The following is a 17,886-nucleotide window of genomic DNA, read 5'->3' on the forward strand; positions in this document are numbered from 1 at the left end:
CCCCAGGGTGGGCGCATCGATGCGCCCTCCTTGGGGCATTGTTTTTGCCTCTATCTGAGGCACTTCAGCCCTAGGCATCAGTTCAACCAGGGGCTGAAATCACACTCGCTGAGGCCAAATTTTTTTGTAAGTTGAAGTTCATGAATCTTTGTTTTCTTCAAGTTCATCTTCAAGTTCAGAGATGCAAAGTTTGAAGTTTGAAGCTTCATGCTTCATTTTGGTTTTAAAGATTGGAACTTTTTTGCATTACTATTTCAATGCTTGCATTTATGTTTCAAGCTATTGTTTGTATTTTGTTTGTTTTACATTTTGTAGAAGTGTTGACCGAGAGATTATCCCTCTTGGAGGAGGGGTTTGTTTGTATGAGAATTCACTTTATCTAGAGAGGGGGGAGGATATTCTCCAAAAGATAAGAATATTTTCTTGTTTTCAGTGTCCTCGAGCTCCTTTGTGCAGGCTTATCTCTTATGCCAAGGTGAGAGGGCTAAGGGATGATGTGTCTAGATTGAAAGCCGCCATCGGTAGAGAGGGTTATGTGCAGGAGAAGGGGGCTTTTATTGTTTCTCTTTGGACTTCTAGGTGAGAGGACTACGATGATGAGGCTGTCATGTAGGAATGGGACCCTATATGGGTTTCCATTAATGCAGAGTTTGAGGTTGAGATTGCTTGGCAGGTTATGTCCAACAAAACGTTATACGTTTGGGAGGGAAACCACAGGACCATTGCATGGCAAGCAACAATCAAAGAGTGGTTTTCATAGACACGTGAGAAGCATAATAGAGTCTTTTGCACAATCATTGATCCTACATGTGTCAGTGAGATTGCTCTATTATCCACCTTGTAGAGGATGAACTTGTAAGAACTATTTTCCTTTTTCTTAGAAACATTATTTGGTTCACTAAATGAAGTCAAAAGTGTTCCTTTTAGTAGAAAGAGTATTTGATGGTTGATTGCTTTTATTGTATACCTCTTCTTTGAACATTCACAACATGAATACACATGCATTGGTTGCTACCTCTTTGAGAGATGAGCTTATGAATTGCAAAAACATTTGTTCAACCAATCATGAAGAGTACTTGAAGGATTTGCCAGATAGAGATAGGAGAATCATTGCCAGCATTAGGCGCAAATACACGAAGGGGAGTGAGTCATGGTATCCTCTTACGAGGAGATACCTTAGCAAGTTGGTTTATAATGTATGTTCTTCTCTTTTGTTATTTAGCAATTAAGTTGCTTTTGTTTACAGGCTAACATTTGAAGAGTTGTGCTTCATGCTACTTGAAGGTTCAAATCTCTCAAGCACTTGGAAAGAAGCTGGACAAAGCTAAGCATTCTATGTCAGAGGAGGAGCTTGGGAGGGTGGAGGAGAAGGAGGTCGAAGAGCTTGCAACTCGATACAGTGAACGTATTGGGAAGGTGCATCATCTCTCTTACTCTAAAAATAAATGATTATGTTTTTGTTGCACTAGTGCAAGATTTACAATTCTTATATTTTTGTATTTGTTTACATGGCATACTTTAACTTTAAGTTTGAATGTAGTACATTGTAGTGTTTAAGTTCAATGCTATTGCTTTATCTTTGTGTTGATGACAGTGTACATGAATCATATGATGATGTACATGTTTGTGGTTTTATGTTCTTAAGTTAGTCCATGGAGAAACTTTCACAAGTTTATGTTAGTTTGAATTTTATAGTTCGTGACTGTTCATGTTTATAGTTATATTTCATTGAGTAATATTTGTTTACATTTTTCTTTACTGATTTATGTCTTTAAGATTAAGATGGTTACAAAGTTAATATTTCGTTGGGTCTTTTCTAACATAAATTTCCTTTATTTATTAGTATTCACATTTTCGTCGGTTGCTTAAAAGGTTCTTTCAATTGTTTGCATGTCTTAGATTCTCAATATAATTGATCCGAGACTTGGGGATTAGTGGATGGCAAAAGTAATGTCGTTGAGATGGGACACAAAAAGTTTTGCCACCCTCAAGAAGCTGAACCTTATTGCACTTCATGAGGCTCCAATCTAGACAAAAATCTTTCGGTTGTCTTTATTCAAAGCTAGCAAAACCATGAAGGCTTTGTATGGTCTTCTTTGTGGAGACCATTTATACAGAGTGTGAGTACACTGCTTGTTTACTTGAGTTTGTGATTCTATTTTTTATCATACCATCTAGGTAATTATCAATTGTGTTGGTTTAGATGGCTGAAATGTGAAGGCACTCTCAAAAAGATATACTAGATGGGCCTTCGTATTCTACTGGACTTCGATGACATTCCAAGAATTGTGGCTCTTCCTGCTGTTGCTGATTGTACATTGCATGAGTTTTATGATGGAGAGTTAGGAGGTGTTGCATGTGGTCTTCAAGGCTGAAGAAGCTGCGAAGACCCCGAGTGAGAGAACCACTCGAGAGGAGAGCCTTGCTTCTCTGTCTATGACAATACCCCAGATGCAGATCTATTTTTCTTCTTTATTTGTGTTCCATTTAGTGGTTGCTCTTCTCAAAAGTGTTGAGTACTCGCAAGAGCTAGAATGCAGGAGGAGATAAAGGTTTTTGCTTCTAGCGCATGAGTTGTGGGGGAGTCTGCTGCTAGGAGAGGTAAATAACTTTTGAGTTTGCATTTTTATGATTGGATATATGTTCACATGATTTAAGTAGAAAAGTATAAAGTTACATTTTACTTAGTTAAAAAAAGTTCAAGTGAGGTTTTTAGATTGCATCTTATAGTTTGTGTTATGTGGAAGTGTATGCTTGTGATAATTGAGTGGTGCATGTTTAAAATATGAGTATGCTTCTCAAATTTGTATGTAGATCATGCAACAGTCATCAGAGCCAGAGTTGTTTTGAGAAAACAACTTAGATTTGTTTTCTTGGCTGACCATGCATGTCATGGTGCACCCCTTGTTGGGAACCATCGATGCCTAGTGGTGGTGGAAAATTACATTGCCATTGGCCACGATTTTGCCACTGGTTTGCGAAGCTCATCCTTTGCGGACATACATGCACATATGTCTTGACGTAAATCGAGAGGACGGTCTTATGTGCGGAAGGGAAAATCTGTAACTTGGGCTGCTGATTTGATTTTCTTAGATCTGTCCTTTAGTGGGGACCATGTCATGCCCCCCTCATGTCCACTTTGGGATACTTTGTTGGAGGACCACGTGCGCTATGGGTTATCATTGTCGACATCGACCCTGTTAGATGAAGGGTGGTTGGTTGTCATGGTAGCTAGTGGCGGTAGTTTATATGGCTATTAGTCTATTTTTGCAAGCATTTTGTGTTTATTTTATGGTTTGTAAACAGTCTCAATACCTTGGCTTTCAAGGGAGAGTATTAGTTAGGTGGAGCACTATAGTTGAGTCTCAGAGCTCCATTTTGCACGACGCATTGTAGTTGTGCATCACACCTCGTTTGGATCCTATGAGTCGACTGGATCACACATTGGGTTGATGCTTTTTTCAAACTCTATTTCCATCTTTCTTATTACATTGGATTGTGCAGGTAACTAATTTGGTTTTGATGTTTTGTAGGCTTGTACATCACACATATTTCTAATGCATCACCAAGAAATGCACCCTTGGACTTTTGTTGATCGCGCTTCCACATTCTTCGAGGCCTCGACATGCAGGCGACAGATGATGTGATGTATGTACAACTACATCCTTGATGATGCTCTCGGGACCATCACAGAAGGGATGCCTTTGAGGGAAGGCATGGAGAGGAGCCATACCTTCCTCTAGTGCTTTTTGGAGATGCTTTGTGCTCCAAAGGGTATCTGTGTTGAGCTGGCATGTGGCACAGGCCCATTGCTAAAGGCATGCCTTAGCACAGGATGTGCTTTTGCATCCCTAGATGTGGATGATAGAATGATGCACTCGTACATTATTCCTTTACTTAGTGCTAGCAGACAAGGTAGGGAGGACATCATAGCACAGGGTGAAGATGAGGTGGACACCATCATTAGGGGAGAATTGGGGTCTCAAAAGGGCCTCATAAGGAATGGATTAGGGAATGCTTAGTGGGCTAATGCAAGGGGCTTGGAGGGTCCCAAAGAGGCCTAACCAGCCCAACCTAGGTGGGTTAAGCCCACATTTGAGCCCACCTCTCCCCCATCAATGAGGGGAGGGGGCCACTTTTTAAAATTTGAATTTCAAATTTTGAATCTCCCTCCCTCCATCCCTCTCTCTCCCTCCCTCCCTCTCTCTCTCTCTCCCACTCTCCCTCCCTCCCTCCTCCTCCTCCCTCTCCCTCCCTCCCCCTCCCTCCTCTCCCCTCCTCCATCTTGCTCCTCCTCCTCCCTCCTCCCTCTCCCCTCCTCCTCCTCCTGCCTCCTCCTCCCTCCTTCACCTGTAGCATCTCTCCCCTCCTCCTCCCTTCTACAGTAGCTCCTTCCCTCCTTCTACACCTGTCACCCTACTCTCCTCCTCCTCTTCCTCTTGCCCTCATCTGCTTCTCCTCCTCCCTCTTCCTTGCTACTCTCTCCCTCTCACTACTCCATCTTTGCTAGCTCTCCCCTACATTTTAGCTTGCATCACTAATACGTCTCTTTGAGTACACATGGCACCATTCGAGGACATATTCAACAAGTACCATGTGAACCTACAATTGGAGGCAGAATATGCAAGCACACGCTCTTTGGGATATAGTGGAACTCCTCAAAGTGTGCTCCACAGTCTTTGATTGCAAGGGAAGAAGCATCTTGACCTTTGGGTGGATGGAAACTTGTATCCTTTAGACCCTGCCACCCAAAAGAGTCCTCCTTTTCATACAGTGCATGATGTTGTTTGGTTTGTTGGCAAGGGACATGTTGGATTTCTCGGTTATTGCAATCAATTGAACCATTCTCAGACATTGGCTATGCAAGCAAGTGAGGTGCAGAGAGCCCAAGTAGAAGAACTTGCACATTTGGGATATATTACTATTGTGGCAATGCATAATAGTATGCAGGATCTCTAATTGCAAAACAAAGAACTTAGTGACAAAGCACATGCACTAGACTTGGAGCGACATGAATTGGAAGAATCAATCCAGAAGCTCGCTGAAAGCAAACAAGATTTGGAAAGGTCTACCTATGGCCAAGTTCAACGTGCCGTGGAGAAGGAACGAGACAAGTCGATAGAACGAGTACAAAAGTTGAAGGGAACACCTTTGGGACTGAAGGAGAGGAAAAGACAATTGCAATCTATGGATGCATTGTCAACCAATAATGGTGCCTGAATATGGGCTGCAAGGTTAGTTCCCCAAATTTTCAATGAAATTTCTTACTCCAAAATATTTGTGGTGTTGCATTCTTTCCACTAAGAATCATTTGTACTCTACTTTAGGAATTTCATGGAGGATGTGATGGGAACAATGGAAATGGATGATAGTGATCCTTCATATGTTCTAAGAAGTTTAATAAAGTCAAGTGATGTCATGGAAGTGTTGAAGGACCCTAGCTAAAAAGGGCTATGTAAACAAGTTGCTAGAGAGGTAATGAAGGATTTCAAGGGCCCTCATCTAAGAAAAGGAGGTGCTTGGAGCTTGTGATGCTGCTGGTGTAAGTCGTGAAGCTTACAACTCTGTTTTTAAAATTTTCAAGTCTACTATGGAGGAAAAGTATAAGATATCTACAATGCCATTTCCAACACCGTGGTCTGTAAGGCTTCCATGTCAAGAAACAAACCAATGTGCTAGAGAAAAGCTTGGAGGATACCATTGTGTAAGTGGCACAATGACTTGGAAGAGTAAAAAGAAATTCGGCATCCAAACGTTTGAGATGAATGCTTTCAATAATGTTTACGTGGTTGTAGAGAATTTGCAGAGAGCCATGGTCAAATTCTATGGGATGAGAGAAGAAGGTAAGAGAAATTCCCTCTTCACATTCAACTTTATTTCTTCTGATTTCTATATCCTTACTGAATTTCACTTTCATTGTACAGATGGCAAGCTAGTATTTGTTATAAAAATGGATGAAACTCAGCTGGTAAAAGAGCACAAGCTAGAGAGGGTGAGCATTTGTTTTATGAACGACGCCTTGCATTTTGCTCAAGGGATGAGGAGGTTGCTCATATAGTGGCTTGTAGCCTTTGAGACCCCAAAGGAGTGCCACGAGACATTGAAGTGGGTTTTGGAGAGAATCGGCATCCCATCGATTATTCGAAGACAAAAGGTAGGGCAAACATTAATAGTGGATGGGCATGGAACGTTTCAAGTTGAATGGCATCTAGCTGGTGATTTGAAGACCCTCAAGTGCTTGTATGGTTGTGATACAGGTGTAGATGCAAATGGACATGCTTGTATTGCACCCACTCTCAGAAGATGCAAAAGGGAAGCCTATAGTGGGAAAATGGCATCCTTTCTTGCAACCAAAGTGCAGCCCTTGATTGTCACAAAAAGTATCCTAAGTGGGACCCCATTCTAGAAATTCCATTGGAGCGGGTACACATGTGTACTTTGCATGCTGAACTATGTATACTTGATAAGTTACTCTATCTCCATCTAGTTTATGCTTGGAATTTGAGGCCATAGCAAGTATCTGCACAATGCATTGCAAAAGTTGAAGAACAATGGGACTTCACAAAGGCAATGTGAAGCTTAAGCAGGACAAGAAACAATCAAGAAAGACACAAAATCTTCTTGCTAAAGTGTCCATGGGTGGAGAAAAGGCAAGTAGGTTCTTGTCCAACCACAATGCTGATAAAGAAAAACATACATTGGCTCAAAGCACCCTAGGTTGGGAGTATTGGAAAGCTTTGTGTGAGTGCACCACAAATCAAGCTTCACATCCGCAAATTGCTACTTTGAGAGAAAAACTGTGGACAAAGCTTGATGCATTTATAAAGTTGCTTAGACAAGGTCAAACAGATGAGCTTTATTATGAGAGATTCAGGACAACATTGGGAGAATTCATATCATTGATGGTAGAAGCATGGGGGAGTCACATATTACACGTTACATGGTAATCCTCCTTAGGTTGAAATTTTGTGCTTTAAAGTTGAGTCAGTTTGTGTTCCTAACACAATGTTTTTCTTTACAGCATATTCTTTACGCACATGCACCATGGTTTGTGGAGCAATGGGGCCCTCTGTCCATTTGGAATACTCAAGGAATGGAGAAATCACACTACAGAGCAAAGGTAGCATACTTCAAGAATACAAGGCATGGGGGTGGTATCGCGCGAAGCAATGCACTACACAAAATGTTCGATTGGTTTTATAGATGTCTAGAGACCAGGACTCTCAAGCGCGATAAGGTAGAGGTCTCAAGTCTCGCAAAAGTGGTTCAACATGTTAAGAAGACAAGGAGATGTGCTGCTTGGAAGTCCTCAATAGGGAGCCAAGGGGTTGCGCTTTGGTTGCAATGTAGAGTCAAACAGGGGAGGCATTGGGTCCTAAGAGAGCCCCAAATGTAAAAAGTTTTGATGAATAAAGTTAACACTATTTTGAGTCAATTATAGATTCCAAAATTCACAATTTTGTTTGGAAATTGCAGAATTGCATGGGTGACATAGCAAGGCAGAGGGGTGAGTGGGTTAAGAAGGAGGGTGGTGAAGATTAAGTATTATCGAACTGGCGACAAAAGACGCGGGGGAGGGGGTGCACTTGAAAAACCCTAATTTAAAAGAAAAACCCTAAAGTGCTTTAAAAAAGACTATATAAAGCACTTCAAAACCCTAAAATCCCTCATTTTTGTTAAACAAACTGCTAGACCCACTAGATGTCATTTAGATGCTACCTGTTGTCCTCCTCACAACGCTATGGCCTTCGAACACACTGCAAGCCCTAGTGGCCAAGAGGGCAATGATCAGCAAGGATCTGAAGGCGGTTCTCAGGATCAGGAGTCCAAGCAACGTGAGTCCCCACCATCCAACTCTCATGGGGGATCCCAGGGATCTCAGCACCATGAGGAATCCCAGCACGATGAAGGATCCAAGCATGATCAGGGGTTCCTCTTAGTCCTTCCACACAACTAACTATGGAAGTAGAGAGGTCTCCCAAGAGGGGCAAAATAGTCCAGTCAATCCTACACAATTGCCCCTTCCTCCTTCGTGGGGTCCTAGCGTGGAGCATCTAGACCAACAAGGGGAGCAAGAAAGGCAAAGAGAGGAGATGGAGAGATTACAGGGGCCACAACAAGAGGAAGTATTTGGCGGGCTTGTAGATATAATGAACCTTGGGCCCAATCCTCCAACCAAGCAGACTGCACAGAAGAGCACCATCAACCCTCTGTGCCTCGATATTATCAGATATGCAAAAGAGGAGGCCACCTTGCAAGCATTAGGCTAGGGGGAGGTTTCTAGAGAGGGATCTTCAGGGTGATATAAAAGGAAAGAGTACTTACGAGAGGAAGATCACTGTGAAACTGTGGCTTGGAGGAAATTAGCGGAAGCCCTCATATTCAGTTGATGTATCATACAGTACACTTGTAGATGTTCTAGTGGCTTGCCTTAGGAGCCAAGTCATTTGGAGTTTGCCTTTTAGAGCTGAGTCACCTTATGAGCCCTTGCCTTAGTGCCTCTACTTTTTGAGCTCACTTGCACAGTTTGGAGTTGAAGAGCTTGCCTTGTAGGCTAGTTAGGGTCTCCACTATTCTACCTCCCTCTCTCTCTCAATAGACTCTAGTACGAACTGAGCAAGAGCCTCAACTTGCTGTCTCACAGCCTCATGAAAAGGAAAAGAGACCAAGGACAAAGTAAACCCCTAGGCACAACAAGCCACCTCGAAGGACCCACCAAACACAAGAAGAGGAGTCTGAAGAGGTGGTTGCAAGGGAGGAGAGGCGAAAGAAGCTCAAAGCGAACAAGCGGCCATGAAGCCATGTCTAGAGGCCAGTGCAGGGTCCCCCAAAGATTAAGCGGTGCAAAAAATTAGGCGTGAAGGCACTTCAGGAGATCCGTAAGTTCCAAACCAATGTGGACAATCTCATTCCCCGTGCACCCTTCCAGCGTGTTGTACGTGAAATAGCATGGCATTACAAGAGTGATGTGCATTTCACTTCAGGCGCTATGGGAGCAATTCAGGAGGCAACGGAGCAGATGACAGTAGGTCTTTTTTAAGATGCGAACTTATGTGCTATCCATGCCAAAAGAGTAATAGTGATGGACAAGGACCTTGCACTTGCCAAGCGCATCCGCTCTGATCCCTCCCTTAAGTCCTAGATGTTGTTTAGGTTCATTTGGTGTAACCTGAATCATTTTGTAAATCTCTACCCTTTGAGGCCAATGAATAAAAGATATTTTTATGTTCTATTACTATTCCCATGTTATTATACATGTTACATGATGCTTTCCATCAGTTTATGCAAGTTCAGTGTCAATTTGAGTGGTCAAATGATGTTTTTTCATCATGGTGCAGAAGGCAAATGTAATCGGCATCGCACAGGGAGCCCAGAAATGCTAAAACCCACTATGGCGCATATGGGGCCTGTTTGACCAATCAAACAAGCCCCATATGCGCCATAGCGGGTTTTAGCATTTCTGGGCTCCTCGCATGGTCAAACAGGCCCCATATGCGCCATAGCGGGTTTTAGCATTTCTGGGCTCCCCGTGCGATGCCGAACACATTTGCTCAGAAATGACCACTATAGCACAAATATTTATCTGATAGCATGCTTTTGAACAGAATAGTGAATGAGAATATTCATGCCAACAACAATTAAAGTTACAAAATACAATGATAGTATAAAATAAATTTTGTAAAAGAACACAAAATGGGGCACTGTATAAAAAGTATATATGTATTCATATAAAACAAAATTTCTATACAATAAGGCTTCAGAGTCTTTCTTTCTTCTCTAAAACACTAAGAACATTGGGCTTTGAATTCCCAAATACACTCCTAGCTCTAAACCTAGTCGATAGAGAGTCAACGCTATTGTCATTGCTGGCCAGGGACATGGCTGCTGTCGTCAATGCCATACCTTGAAAATTGGTTCCAAAGGCATTGAGGGCAGCCACGTGGTTCACCAAAATGACCTTGTCAGCATTGCGATTGATGTCAGCATGACCAATCACTCATGACAAGGCCATGCACTTCAGGAGGTCATTAGTGCCATGTGGAGAAAACTTTTTGTGGATAATCACAAAGCGCCCTTTTGCTTGGCCAAGGTAATGTGTCAGTGAGTGATCTCGGCCGAAGCTACTGCAAACAAGGTGTTGTCGAGATGAGAATAGGTCGACCTCAAATGCCCCCTGCAACAGTCCAACATTACATTAGAATTCCATTAAAGCAAAAGTATACCAAGAGAGAATAAATTCAAAGCTCATAGTTTCTTACCACTATGGAGTCGTCATGCTCAATCCCTTCCTCTTTGGCAATGAGGATGGATCCAGAGGCCTCCTTCTATCTAGAGTGAGATGTGGAGGCTTCTTTTAGAACATCAGGTAAGTCGGAGTAGATTGATGTCTCTGCATCTTTGATTTGGGCCAGTGTTAAAGCAAGAACATCTTCCATTGAATCATCTGCTCCCAAAAACCTAGGTTCTTGTATAGTCGTGTCCACCTCATATCCACACAGTACACCAAGAGCTTCATCCTCCCAGAGACCAAGAAAGAGGTATTGTTCTCCATCGACAAGAAGGGGAGCAAGAAACCATATCATTGTTGCGCGGTCAACAGAGGTGGTGCCCGAGGTGGATAAAATTTGAGTAGACTGGGGTTTAGGAGGTCGCTGTAGCACTTCCAGGGCCAATGCAACTTCCCGCTCCTCAGCTTCTTCATCTATGGGCTCTTCATTGTAGATGTTGGGCTCATCTACAGAAATAAGAGGATCGGAAAGGGTAGGGGCAGGGTCAGGGCTTGAGGTTGAGGCCTCCTCTTCCATTTGTCTCTCTTGGAGAAGGAAAATAAAGGTCATTTCCTAGGATAGGAACGTATTTCCTATGTTTCCGACGACTCAACATGCTAGGAGGTCATCAGTGTCCACCTCCCTAAACCCTAGGGATGTGAGTTGGGCTCGAAAGTGATCTACACACTTCACGAACCTGGGTTCTTGATTGAAAAAGTACTTCAAATAATCAATTGGGACCCATCTTTTTGCAGACTCATCAAGTTGATATGCAAAACTCACGATGTAGTCTTGCATGTACCTGACGAGGTCTTCAAAATCGTCTCGGGCTCCCAAGTAGGTGCCTAGGACATCTATACTCTTATCAAAGACTGGAAATAACTCCTCCTCTCTATCAATTAATGGAGTATGGGAGATGAAATCGTGGAAGGCAGACCTAGCAGAATCCATGGTAGTTTGGTCTATGATAGTGAAACTTTGAAACTAAAGTAACTTTATAACATATATATACCAAAATGTTCTAAATATAAAAAATAAAAAGAATTATAAAATTTTTAGGAAAAACTTGACATTGACTTGAAACAAAATCACTCAAAACATCAAAATTAATTGCACCACTATTAATTGGAAAATGTCAAAATCCACAATTGTTCCACCCCACATTATTTACAATCTTCAATATTTTAGGAGGGATAAAAGTGGCACTATACACGAGCTTCTCTGCATGCTTTCCTACCTTTTCACCATTTAAAGTAAAGTGAAAGGACTCAGACATGCCATCCTCCATGACCAATAGGTGTTCCCGCACGTCCCTCAAAGTCCACTATGACGTGACAGTCACATTCTTGACATCTCCTAAATGAGAACCAATACATAAACTTACCCTTGTATTATCATTGTCGTTAGAGTCAAGGGGGAGCCAATTGCCACCTGTTTTCTTCCAGCGCCTATATTGGAAAGCAAAATATAATATGGTGGGAGATGTGGTACTTGACAACCACATTGTCCTTACATACATGGCATTGAAACAGATCACCCTTTTGTTCACCTGACCTGCTTCCCCAATTCACCCCAAGCAATTCTTCAAGGGCATTCTCATGTAGGCACTTGCATGACCACATGATTTTTGTTCTGTGCATTTGGATATTCTGAAAACAAGAAGCAAAAATGTGCAGAGGCATAAACCAAGACAACCTTACCCATTTAGAGCCAAGTGTAGACTTCATGGCCATGCCCACATCCTTTGTAATCTTTTCCTTGTATGATTGCATTGTTCTTGTGTCCACCATGCTTCAATCCATGTCTTCAAGCTGTGGTGTTGCAATGCATTGAAGATGGCCATAGTTGATGCCATCCTTGGAGTAATGTACTTGGCATTATGCCAATAAATATTTCTCTGTTTCAAAGCAGAGGACTTCTCTCCAGCATGCATTTGACTTCCTAAATCCTCATGAATGGCAGTAAACTTACCTAAGAAGCACTCGACTGGTTCCCACTCCTCAAAGTCTAAAGGAAATACATCTGCTATGCACAAGTGCTATTTCAAAATACAATTTCAAACTGACTCATTACACTGGTTCTATTTCAAAATACAATTTCAAACTGACTCATTACACTTCAAAATCTTACACAAAATGTAGACTTACAATGCGATGGTATTGTCGATTGATTGCTTGACGAAGGAAGGCGCATGTCCTTCCCCATGTAGATGTGTCGCATCGTTGCAAGCAATCCTTTCTTCCCAAGCTTGAACTTCATAATGCGGCCCTTCCATTCATGCAAAAGATCACCTCTTCTGCTCTTGGGAAGCTTATGTGGACCCTTGGCAGATCCTCTCATGACTATCCAATCATTCAAGCTGTAGGTGCAAGGCACCCATTCACCTAGTGCATTTTTGCTCTTGTGCGACACAGAGTACATGTATGGTCTCCTCACCATGCTTGTACAGAGGTCACAACAGCAATAGTGGACTAGAAAGTGCAGCTTGGAGGGAGAGAGCAGCTCCGATAGAGGGAGAGAGAGGGAGAAGGTATAGAGGGTGCAACTGAAGGTTGAGAGAAGCTCCAAGAGGTGCTGTAGCTAGGAATGGAGGGAGAAAGCGTAGAGGGGGATGAGCGACTACTCCAGGAGGTGTTGTAGCTAGGAATGGAGGGAGAAAGAGTAGAGGGGGATGAGCAGCCACTACAGGAGGTACTGTAGCTAGGAATGGAGGAAGAAAGAACAGAGGGGGATGAGCAGCTGCTGCTGTAGGAGGTGTTGTAGCTAGGAATGGAGAGAGAATGAGCAGCTGCTACAGGAGGTACTGGAGAGGGAGAAACACAATGGACCAGAGTAGGAGGCGGCAGAGAAGATGCCAAATGAGTTCCCACATTTGAAAAATGGAGGGAGAATGGAGCTGGACTAGAGAAGAGGAGGGGGCAGGCCTGTAACAAGCTGAGAGTGGGGAAAAATTCGCCTAGAAGGGCCCACCGCCTCTTGAATGACTTGTCATATGGGAGAAGGGTCAAGCATGGTTTGAGGGGGGGGGGAATGGTTTGAGTAGTCCCCGGTGTAAGAGGAGTAGCCAATAGGGGCTGTTTACAGGTCTGCCCACCCTCCACCTCAATATGGCATTGCCCCACAAAAAGGAGCACTCCCATTGGTACACCTCAAATACAATTCCTTGAAATTAGGAAACACTAATTGGGGGCCCTTTGGAGACCCCAATTCTCCCCTAATGGCTGGTCTTAACCCTTTTGATGACTAGTGAGCATCTTCTGTCACACTAGAAGGTGTTTCATTTATTCATGGACATTGTTTTCTGGTGCTGCTTTGAGGCTTCATTTCATATTAGAACTTGACCATTTTGTGTTCTCCTAAAATGCAATTATGAGCGTGTGAAACATAGAACATGCATGACTATTTATTCTTTTACATATACCATTTGTTAGTCTAATTTTATATATGAGCGTGGATGTTTTTTAATGTTTTCTTGGCAAAGTTTGTTGCCAGTTTATGCAGAGGCAAGCGCAAGGGCTATGGTTAATGATCCACGTTACGAGGAGACTCAACAAAAGCGTCAGCTGAGGAGAAACATCTTTATAGATGATGCGTGCGACTCTAAGTGAATATTGAATAGGGATCACATCATCATATGTTTAATATTGTGCATAGCACTAACACATAGAGTGCAAGGGTTAGTTGCCCTAACCCTGACCCTAACCCTAACCCTAAAAGAGTTTGTATATATTCTACATTTTCAACTAAATCTAATGTATAGTTAGTCATTTATGGTGTGCTCTCTAGCTATGCCCTCTGTCCTCATCTCTGCTCTTCTCTTCTCCCCTCTTGATATTTTGCCATGATATTAGAGCTCCCTTGCCTTCCGCTGAGGCATTAAGAGTGTGATAGATTGAGAGAGATTGAGAGTTCTCTTGAGTGATCATTAGGAGCTCCTTCCGTTCGGTTCCGTTGATAGAATTTCCGTCCATTGGTGAGAGAATTCCGTCCATGAGAGTTGAAGATTTCCGTTCACTTGTTTTGTAAGAGATCTAGCTCTTGAGAGAAAGATAGTACTCTAAGAGAGAGAAATAGGGAGAGATCATACAATGATTTGAGAGGTAGAGAGCTTTGAAAGCTCCAATTTATATAGATAGAGAGAGTTCTAGTGTTCCTTCCATTCTAAGGTTTTCCATTCTCTCTCTCTCTATCTGAAGGCTTTGGAGGAACACCAGATCTAGATACACTCAACTCGCAGGTAACAAAAGTAGCTCCATCAACCTAGCTCCTCGACCAACAAGCTGTCATGGTATCCACTTCACCGAAAAGCTCCTAAGACCCGCAAATAAAGCTCCCGATGAGCTCTTCTTCCTGGGAGCAACTCTGAGAGCCTTGCCCGCTCCTACAGGCCTAATCCTGGTGGCAATTCCGCAAGTCTGGCCAGCCTTTCTTGATGCTAGTGGCAACTCACAAATTCTCAGCAACTTCGACGCCCTAAGGTCCATGACGAGCTCTTCACTGCTTTCGTAGGCAACTCCCACATCGCCCTCGATGCATGCGAGTCCTTCGGCTTCTATCACACGCAAAGCAACCACAATCGCCAAGCAAGCAATGTCTATCTCCAACCAGCGACCAAGTCCAGACCGGCAGGCTCCAAACTCCTCGCTTCAACCTCTACAGCACAATAGAAGACCTTCTTCGAGCTGAGGCCTCAACACACAATGAAGGCAAAGCAAATGATGCCTTCACGGCATAGCAACAGAGGGCAACCCCAATGCCATGTGCACGTAGACGAGGAGCCCTCGGCCATTCTCAACACCATCCCCGACCCAGGCCTCTCAGCCCACTGACTACTAGCGACTACACCGTCTGGAGGCTTGACCGCTATCAAACGCGCTCTGCAAGAACTATTGATGGGCTTCACCCGCACCACAGCTCCAGCACTCACAGCCACAGGCGGCACCTCAACTACGACCTGCAACACAGGCTCGCAAGGCGACTCTTCAACGAGCAGACTCCAGCGCCCCTTCATCTGCGGCTTGATCCGCTAAGCACTGTACGACCAGCCTCCATGGACTTGTGCTGCAGACAAAACTCTTGGCTCATGGCTTCTCCATCTTCATTGACAGACGGAACCGCAAAGATCCTGTCAGCATCTAGAATATTCCGTTGCCTAACCACTCAAGAAACCGACAGGGTTATCTTATCCCTCTCCACTTGGTCTAAAATTGGCCATGTGGCACCGTGCCACGTCAGCACACGGGGGCCCAACTGACACATCATCATCACGTCATCCTTGGGCTTGGTGTACCTTATGACATGTGGCAAATAAGCCAGCCATACTTATCTACATAGTCATCTGACACATGTCCAATGGCACGTCATCCTTATCTGCAACTCCAGTCAGCATTGCCACCTCAACTGCCCAGTCAACAACACAGTCAGCATACAATCCACCTCATCATGTGCCACATGGCACTGACCCCCTATAGGCACAGTTATCGTGCACCCAGTTGCCACCTCATCACTCAGTGCCCTAGAGGCACACCCTCGCATGTGAACATAGTGGCCACATCACTGCCACATCATCACTAGAACCCTTTTTGCCCCTCCACCTTGATCAACCGATATCTCTTGATCTAGGACGAATTTGAGTGTGCTCTATGCACTTGTCACATCACATGCACACTTAGGTGCAAGTATCACACACTTTTGAGCCTTGGTGACAAATCCACTTCTTGGATGAGCATCACCCTCTACATCGACGCATTTGACCCACCAACACCTAAAATGAACAAAGAAAATAAATTATTGGGCATTTTTTCATCGCTCGATGGTTGGTCTAGATCTAGTTCTTAGTAGATTAGATCATCCATAGTGGAAAGAACTCTAAAGCAGCTAATCAAAGCCATACCAAAAAATTCCTAAATAGTTCTTACTTGGAGTCAATCCCTTTGCTCACATGTGGTTTCACATCATCACATTACCTAAAACCTGACGCTCCATACTTTAGTGAGCAGACTTTAGAGTGTTCACAGGCATTAACCGACTGATCAGTGGGTAGATTGCACATGATTTGATTTCACACACACATGCCATCATTGTATAGCCTATTTGGCTATTTTTTGACAGACACTTTGAGTATATTTTCTTGCACCATGTCTATGACTAGCAACCTCAATTTGGAGGCATCTGCTAAGCTAGAAAACTCAAATTACGGCACATGGAAATACCAAATGGAGACCATTAAGATTGGATTACATATTACAGTTCTATCTTCATTGATAGTTCATATTTCACTTGATACAGATAGTGTATTGCAGTTGATTCAAACAATGATTTCACAAACACTTTGAGTATAGTTTCTTGCACCATGTCTACGACTAGCAGCCTCAATTTGGAGGCATCTGCTAAGCTAGAAAACTCAAATTACAGCAAATGGAAATCCTGAATGGAGACCATTCTTATACTTCAAGACAAATGGGAGTATGTCGATGGGTCTACACCTGAACCATTAGACGATTGAGCTAGCAGTAGCTCTACTCCACATGTTGTTATAGCACTAGTAGTGGGATCTATAGCTACACTAATAGTGTCCCAACCTGTAGCACATCCTGTCATTGCCCAAGCACATGCATAATGGGACAAGAAAGAAAAATATGCATATCATCTGATCAGGAAGAATGTGCAAGATGTCACGCTAGGACAACTCAGCATAGTCAAGACATCAAAAGAAGCATCGGATATGTTCGCAGCTCTTTACAAGTCTAAGAACACTTCCAAGATTCTCACACTGAGAAACCAAACCAACTAGAGTTTTCGCAACAGTAGTGAAACCGGTCATGCTTATGTACTCAGGCTCAAGGATTACAACAATCAACTTGCAGTAGTAGGAGAGACCATGAATCCCATAGAAATGGTTCAAGTCATCCTGAATGGATGAGGAGATGGATACGGGAATCTAGTCCAGAGTATTGCCATTCAAAGGAAAATTCCAAGACTGGAAGAGCTCCAATCAGTTTTACTTGGTGAAGAACTCAAGACGCAAGCCATTCATGCATGTAAAGGTCATTCCAATGATCAAGCATTCATAGCTTCAGATAGAAGCAGAGGCAAAGGAAGAGATAGAGGTAGATCATTTTAGCGAAGTGGACATCATCAACAACAAAGTTAGCATCAAAGTCAGAATCAACATCAACATCATCCTTAGCAACATCGGCATCAACAAAGAGGAAATCATTCCAATCGAGGAAGATTCCAAGGATGAGGGAATGTATCCACCAACGTGTCAAACATTTGGTGCAACTATTGTCATAAGTTTGAACACCATGAAAGAGATTTCCACAAGAAGCAATACAATCATGATGGTCAATGTAGCAACAATCAAGGGAATTTTCGAGGAAGAGGAAATCATCGTGGTGGTGGACATTCAAGTCCAAGTCATTATGCCAATGAACTTGAGAACATGTTTCTTGCAAGTGAGGATATGCAACACACTGAAACAATGTATCTTGACATTGATAGCAATTCGAAAGTGGATTGCAGTTATCAAGTCAACCAAGTAGATCACGATCCTTGGTACATTGACAGCAGTGCATCATCTCATATGACAAAACATCAGGAATGGTTCATAGAGATG

At 43.1% G+C, this 17,886-nt stretch overlaps 1 pseudogene; it reads left to right on the top strand.

Annotated features, from left to right (window-relative positions):
* The first annotated feature begins 676 nt into the window (after positions 1-676).
* On the top strand, positions 677-2,031 carry LOC147904365 (uncharacterized; annotated as a pseudogene).
* The last annotated feature ends 15,855 nt before the right edge of the window (positions 2,032-17,886 follow it).

This window comes from Dipteris shenzhenensis, chromosome 2, assembly GCF_047967505.1.
Source record: "Dipteris shenzhenensis isolate YYH24624 ecotype China chromosome 2, Dip_SZ_1.0, whole genome shotgun sequence".
NCBI classification, from domain to species: domain Eukaryota; kingdom Viridiplantae; phylum Streptophyta; class Polypodiopsida; order Gleicheniales; family Dipteridaceae; genus Dipteris; species Dipteris shenzhenensis.